The 8,289-nt window shown below is 38.9% G+C and overlaps 1 long non-coding RNA gene across 1 annotated transcript; it reads left to right on the top strand.

Moving 5' to 3' along the window:
- The first annotated feature begins 865 nt into the window (after positions 1 to 865).
- On the top strand, positions 866 to 2,107 carry LOC130196572 (uncharacterized). Its single transcript, XR_008832270.1, has 2 exons — positions 866 to 1,017; positions 1,563 to 2,107. It is a non-coding gene; the product is annotated as an uncharacterized LOC130196572 (long non-coding RNA).
- Positions 2,108 to 8,289: the final 6,182 nt, after the last annotated feature.

Here is an 8,289-nt window from a genome sequence, read left to right as displayed (position 1 = left end):
GCAACACCTGCTATATCGGGGCTCCACATTAACGCTTGCTTGTGGAAAGAAAACTGAGTTTATCACTATAAGAGGAATCATCAGATAATCTGTGAAAAATATGTGACATTATTGATTGGCTTTCGCAACGCAGCATGATGGTATTTCTTCTAATTCCGTTCTGCTCTTTTTTTTGTTGCTCCGCTTTGCGCTCAACTTTTTTTTTTTTTTTAATCAAACATCTCCGCACTTTTATTGAGTGCCGTAATAATCGTGTGACAAAACGAATCGATAATACAATTTGTTGCCAACATTTCTAATAATCGATTTTATCGATTCGTTGTTGCAGCCCTATATTTATTTTACATATGACACCCTCTTGTTTGACTGGGCCCTCAGTTTGGGTGTCACCAACTTAAACAAATGTTAGGTGCCACATGCCATAGCAGTGGTCAATTATGCCAACTCACAGACACAAATAGAGCAGGCGATGACCAGTGGTGTATAGTAACGAAGTAGAAGTACTTCGTTACTTTACTTAAGTAGTTTTTTTGGGTATCTGTACTTTATTTTACTACTTATATTTTTGTTTACTTTTACTTCACTACATTTTGCAATGAAAACTTGTACTTTTACTCCGATACATTTCCCCTGAAACAGTATCGTTACTCGTTACTACGGAAAAAAATAATCATGAGAAACATCGGGGACTGTTGTGGAACACACCGCAGCGCACCTGAACGCAGCACGAACACCAGGTTGGGGATCAGTGGTCCTTGCCGCGTGTTTTCTATTCCCAGTGATGCCCAGGATGCGAGCGAGCGGCTACAGATACGACTCATTTCATGTGGAGCAGCAATGGAAGCTACTCGAACAACCGCGGGGACCAAGATCAACGTCCGTGGCCATATTTGGGCGAACTCTTTTCTTTTGTCGGAGTGAAAGTTCCTTCCTACCGGATGAAGTGCCTCTTATGCCGACCGAAAGCTACGGAGATATGGCCTTCAACAACTCACCAACCTCAGGAAACACATTGAGGTAAACTAAGATTAATCCCATGAGCCGCAACGCTAATGTTTAGTCATCATAAACCTGTTAAGATATCTAGCAGTGTTGTCCTCAGGATTGTAGTAAGTTATATATTTGGCAGGAGAGGGGAAGGCAGGTGTCTGATTGTCCTACGCATGTTTTATGTTAGGCTAACGTTCACTAGCTATCGTCAATTAATGAGACAATTAGCTGAAGAAGTGTTGACAGTTGTGAGAATTTGTTGATTTGAGTCGTCTTAGCTATAATATAATGCTAATCATTACAGCATTATTATAATTATTTGTATTCATATTATAAGAGTGACGGTCCAGTAATGGCGACGATATTGATTTGGGACTGTTGTTGTGTTTAACTACAGAGATACAAGTACATATTCACAAATCAACTCTGGATGCACGGACAGTGCATGAAACTAAATGTATAAACTTCAAATTAAAACAAACTATTTTGTACAAAACTTTAGGTTGGGGTCATGACATGTTAGGAAGTGTTATTAATTCTATCATGTATATAATACCCTCACTTTATTTCAGGAATGGACTACATCAAGCAGCACATGGAAGAACCCTCCCTGCAGCTATGTGATGCCACCAGGTCCAGTTCATCTGATGAAGAGGACTTCTTCTTCGTCATCTCAAGCGCATGACAGCAGCAAACAGCTGGATGGAGACGTGGATCACGTTGACTTGCTGAAATGCTTCCCAACTGTGTGCTGCTGTCTGTGAAGCTAGACACACTCTACCTGCACCATCAGGGCCTGTGAAGCTAGACACACTCTAACTGCACCAGGTGAACGGCTCTTCAGCATCGCAGGACTCGTCTTCAGCCCCAGAAGAGCGACACTGAAATCTGTCCATTTTGAAAATCAACTTCTTTTGAAGATGAACAATACATTTTTCACTTTAAAGTGATGATTCTGGTTGTTACTTTTGGTTCTGATTTTTTTCTGTGTTAATCGTGTTTTTATATTTTAGTAATTTCATAGTATTCATATATTGCTAAGTTCATCCGAGCTCATACTCCTTGTTCATGGCGGCCACAGCACCCAAACAAATAAACTTCATAATTCTCAAAATTCTGACCCTTTGTTTTTTTTATTAACAGCATTTACTTTTACTTTTACTTTCAATACTTAAGTACATTTAATATCAGAAAATTACTTTTGATACTTAAGAACAAAAAAAATCAGATACTTTAATACTTTTACTCAAGTAGTATTCTCATAGGTGACTTTTACTTTTACTTGAGTAATTTTCCAGTCAAGTATCTTTACTTTTACACAAGTATGACTTTTGGGTACTTTATACACCACTGGCGATGACCCACCATTAATGTGCAGTTCAAGGGCATTGCCAGCTTGGATGGGAACAGGAAGCACTCTCTTCTTAAAAATATATATTTAAAACAAATTAAGAAGGAAGCATAGAAAAAAGCCTAATGGATGACCTAAATGTGTCTTTTGAACTTTTTGATTTTCATACCAATTGGATGTGAGAAATACTAATCAAGCTGCTTAATTTACATTTTGCAAATTTTGGCAAAGTTTTATTCTGCATTCTTTAAAAGACTATTTATTTTATTTTGTATATACATATAAACGATCTGTGCCTTTGTTACCATTAAAGGGTTAAATGGAAGGGCGTGTAACCATAGGCTTGCCCTTGTTAAGTTACTCATGTTGATGTGCCCATGATCAGGCCAATTAACACCATGCTGCTTCCGACAGCTGCCATTAAAAGATTGATGAGTCTTCAGGGCAACTCCCAGAGGTCAATGTGTGTACAATGAAGGTCAACGAGGGCGCAGCTGAACAAAAGCATGCATCCTTTAATGAAAATCCCTGGAATAATATATGCTACATTGTACACAAATTATAGACGCAGCATGCTGTCCACGACTACCGGAGCAGACCTTGTATTTAACCCTGAGCTCTAATTAACTCTGTTCTGAGTGTGATTTGGAAATGCAATCAACTCAACAACATCCACTATGGCAACTCTATTAATTCAGCCTTTAGCTCAAATTGTCAGTGCACAAAATGATTTCATTAAAACTGAGCCTTAAACACCGAGAAGATATGGACAGAAGGGAGATAGAAAATGGATACATAGAGCTGAAATATGGGACGAAATTATTCATAATAGAATTGGACAATGCAAATAAAATGTAAGTGAAAAAGACAGCTATGGTCTTTTTCGAAAATAAAAAGGTATACTTGCAAAGATCTATGCAAGGCTCTGACATCTGGCTGATCACACAAATAAATGAACTTTATTTAGCCATAAAATATAATAAAATCGTATAAACCCTAAAAAGAGAGATATTATATCACATCCCCACCCTACTTGGATTTATTTCCTATTTCCACTTATTATCCGATGAGTTAAGTTATATTTTGGTGTGACCAGTATGTCTTCTAGCATACCTTTTGCTATTCATAGATTTTACTTAAGGTTTTATTATTGCCAACTGCTAATAAATAAAGCTTCAGGATTTAAGATACACTCTTAGATTCTTCTTTTGCAACAATTCACTGCAGCGGAAAAGGATTGTCTCAAAGGATTAAGCAGACAGAATCACAGTTTGACACTTTCGACTCACTTTCACGCTAAGGGGCTTTTTGGAGAGTCCAGTTCACTTGCTTTGCATGCTTTTCTAATGTTTTCCACAAAAACACAAAAGTTCACATAAACTCAACAGAGAGGGACAAGAGGTCGACCAGTTTTTGTTGCAAGGTCTCTCCCTCACGCCTCTACATTTCAGATTGTGTGTTTATCTTAGACGTAGTGCTGTTACAGTCCAAACCATGTTACACGTCATAGTTATCCCAAAACGTCTCTTTACAGCACTCTACTCTCAGGTCCAAACTAACAGAGACTCAAAAGTCCTCACTCCAGGGCTCAAAGTGTCATCACGGGGGAAGTGCATCATCTCTGGCTAGCTTTATTTTGTGGTTCAATAGCTGCGGATACAAAAACATTTATATATGGTTTTGTTTACCTCAAACCACAAACAGACTCAAGGCCTCTAGTTTGTAGACCGTAAACTGGCGCACCTGGTTGAGAAGTACCCATTGTTACACATGGACAAAGGAAATATCCAGTTACTCCCATATCTAGTTAATCCCAGGACTATCAAATACTGTATCATCGCTTTGGGTGAGGCATTACTGATGTGATCATTATGAATTTTCTGCTGACATTGTGCTGGTCAACCCAATGCATAAGTCGCAATGTCACGTCTTAGTGGGAACAAATATTAGCCCTGTGTGAACCAAACAACGGGGCATCGGATGGATCAACACTGCCATTCTTAGAGCACCACTCTCTAGCAGGACACAAAAATAGCTTTCATGTAGCAGATAGATTACTTCCTCTGCGTACGTGTGTGTGTGTGTGTACGTATGTGTGCGAAACATCAATTATGTAACAACCAGAGGTAGATGCATAATCAGGACCTCTGATGCCTTGCAATAAATTGTATGCAGAAAGAGAAGAATACAAATGTGTATGCATGCACACGTCGGCACACACACAGATAAATTGAAGTAGCTGCTGGCTCTAGCCTTGAAGATAAAATGTATTTATGGCATCGGCCAGAGCAATGGAAATGGATTTGTAATTTGTGATACATTAGGAGTGAAAAAATTATTAAATGAAATATATATTATGAATCAGAGGTGCTCTTAAGTAACCCAATGAATCTGTGCACTATAATAATATCAATATCCCCTAATCTATGACCATCAATAGTACAAGCTACAGTACACACGAGTATGATGACAGATACCACATAGTCTACTAAAATCCATTAATTTATAGGGTTTCACTTTCTCACATCATCCTAACTACCCACCTAAATTGAGCTTATTGGCATAAAGCCAAGATCCAAATATTGAACTTTTAATATGTATTCATTGGGTAGTAATTTATTGTTTATTTTTGTTAAAATGGCATGATGCAGAGAACGAGATGCTACTATAGGTGCAGAGGCAAATGCCGGTTCAAGGTTTTAATCAGAAAAAAAATAAAGTACAGAAATACTCTTCAGTTTTCTCACCTTTTTGTGATGGAATACTGTAGCCAAGCTCGTGGTGAAGCTATTTTAAATCTAACGCTTGGTAGAGCTAACACGCGGCTACATTAATCCATCACTAAATGGAGAAAAAATAGACATAGATCCGTCACGTCTCTTTTTAAATTCGGTTGTGCGCTTTGTCAGTTAGAACGGACACAAATCTGCCAGACGACAGATCGAGCTCACGCTAAAAAGAGAGAAAGTCAAGTAAAAGTAACGTTATGTAGTTTGGGGAATATGTTGTGCCATCAGGCACAGAAGGATTTAAATGAATACGGAACAGAAAAACTAAATGATATATTTATTTTGCAATTTCATTCTTATTCCATGCCTGCAAAACCAATATCCATTATTTAATGTCATCATTTATTTTAGTAAATTATACAAGAAGACCAGTGTTATGTGTTCTCCCCTCCCTCCTTGTTTTCCCATCAGGTGCTATCCATTGTCCGCCACCTGTTCAGGCCAATCTGACTGCATCTGGGTCCCAGAAGGCAAGCTGGCCAATCGGCTGAGTGGGCCCCGTTATAAAAGGAGGAAGCCTAAAGAGTTCAGGGGTGGTTTTGGCTTGTGTAATGGTTACACTGATAGGTGTGCAGGTTTGTGGTAAGAGGTTAAGGACAGTAGGAAAGTTTGGGATACCCTGTACATTTTGTCTAAGCATAAATATTATTTGAACCAGATACTCCCCATTTATCTTTTCATATATTCTTTGACTGTCATGTGTTCGTCCCCCCCACTTATCCCTTAGACCGAGAAGGGGACGTAACGACGAGCAACACATTGATCCTCAACTGATATACCTATAAAGAAAATCACTTTGTCCTTATGTTTTTGTTCATACACAAGCTTCATCAGTCTCTTTGCCTATTTACATTCCTAAGCAATCCATTTTTGTATTGGCTCTCTTTTGCCAGGCTGCTGATGGTTGAGGCAGCAACATGTGTCACGGTGGAAATCATGACATGCTGACGGAAACATAAAAAGATGGATGGGAATCAGCAACACTCACGTACAACTAGCCAGGCCTCTTGTTCCAGATACCTTTTCAGAAGGTGTACAAATTATATTTAACATTTCCTCAAAAAAAAATGTAACCTTCTCTTGGAAATTATAGAATCTTTGTGCTGCTAAAACAGGGAAGCTTGTATTGGAGCAGAAAAGTATGCTGGGAAAGCCTCAGAAGAGAGTAAAAAAGCACAGCAGAATTTCTAACTATTGACTTATTAGTTATGTGTGTCTCTTGATTGTTCATTCCCTTCACCTGCCCTCAGCCACGCCTGTCTCTTGATTGTTCATTCTCTTCACCTGCCCTCAGGCACTTCTCTGCCTCCCTGATTGTTCATGCCCTAAACCTGTGGTTTCCCCTTTTATATATTATACTCTCATTCTTTCTCTTGTCCCCTGCCAGATTTTGGTTGTAATTCCCTTTGTAAATTCCCTCGCGTCACTTCACCTTCCAGCCTGAGTTCCTCATGTGACTGTTTCTCAGTAAATAGAGTTTCCTGCCTCTTTCCTCTGTGCCTGAGCTTTTGCCCCGCCACACCCTGTGACACTTGTTGCATTCCCTTTGAACCACTTCTCCTATTCAGAGTTGCTGGGGGGCTGGAGGTAGGGTTCACCCTGGACAGGTACTATTGATTTATAGTTCCGGTCCTTTTATATCCACTCTATAACAAAGCACTGAAGAGAGAATATTGGCAAGATTGTTGAAACCATGTATAGATATGCGCACTGAACAGGAAAAAACTTATATATTAAATTGATGGATTGATTGTCTGGTCCAACTGTTAATCGATCAAACACTTTGATCCAGAGTGAAATATCTCCACAAGTATTACATAGATTGCCATTACATTTGGTCCACACTTTAATGGTCTTGAAAGGTCCATGCTTGCATTTTTGTTTAGTTTTAGTTCTGTTATCTCTCAAATTTTCCCTCGATTAAACTCTAGTTTTTGTGTGTTTTTGCACGGGTGTGTATTCCTTTAAATTTGTGCGTGGCTGCTAATTTGCAAAGTCAGCAGAAAGAAACTAAAGAGGGGAGAAACAAAGGTAGAGATTGGCTTTAGGCAATGGTCCAGTGTATGTGGCCAGTGATCTCCAGCTGCAGCAGTGTTTCTGTGAAAGCTCATGTGTACGTGAACCATTTTCAGCACCATGCAGGGTCCAAATGTCCCTGCGAGAAGAACAAAACAGAGAAAAAGGGTAAAAAATAACTTCGGTTTGTAATTGTTTCCCCATCATACTGTTTTATAAATACATATCAGTGGGAAACGGCCTAATTGCTGTGTGTCCTGTAGTGTCTTCAGAAGAAATGTTATCTCTTTTGCAATACCACTGTAAAAGAGTTATTTTTGCATGTCGTAAACAACAAAAGTTAATTAAAGAACATGTTATGATTTATGAAACAAGTTAAAACAGCATCTATAGATGGAACCAGCTGATACCAATGCTCTATTGACATTTTCTGTTTTGCTTTTTGTCCTTTCATCTATCCTTCGTGTTCCCTCAAGGATCTTTCATTCCACATGCCGCCATGTTGACTCAACAGTATGCCGTGAAATAGAATACTTTGGAATGGATTTACTCAGATGTGTATCTGTATGCAAGCTCTTATTTCATGACACTCTGTGATGCTTACTAACACAGACATTCAGCTTTAGTGGACGCATGAAACCCTGGCTTTGCGTATATGCTTGACATGTAACTATAGTGTAGCCTTCTGAAAACAGTTTTGCCATTGAGAAAACTGTTCCTTGTGATTATTTCTGAGAACAAAAAAGGGTTTAGATGGATAACATCTCTGCTCAGCTGCTTTACTTTGAGGGCATCCAGCCAGTGAACAGAGGACGGTTAATACTCTATATTGGATAGGGGTGAAATGGTATGCGTATTCGCCCAGAACCGGTCGGTAGGCCTACAGGACATTTGTTTACGTTTGCGACATACTAGCTAGATGCTAATCGCGATTAGCATTTCGTCATGTTAGGGTTAGCTTCGACTCTTAAGTAGTCAGAAGATTTATGTTGATGGATAGGGATCATTTCTGGCATGATGGCTTTGTGCTAATCATAGTTTTGTTTATGTATATGTGTGTGGACAGTTTGTAAGTTTAGGCTATGTCATGTTGTGTCTCCACAGTTTTACAATATCAAAGATTCATAGGCTAAAAACCATGAA

Source organism: Pseudoliparis swirei, chromosome 1 (assembly GCF_029220125.1).
Source record: "Pseudoliparis swirei isolate HS2019 ecotype Mariana Trench chromosome 1, NWPU_hadal_v1, whole genome shotgun sequence".
NCBI classification, from domain to species: Eukaryota; Metazoa; Chordata; class Actinopteri; order Perciformes; family Liparidae; genus Pseudoliparis; species Pseudoliparis swirei.
The sequence above is the reverse complement of the archived record's forward strand: the minus strand, read 5'-3'. Positions and strand labels throughout refer to the sequence as shown.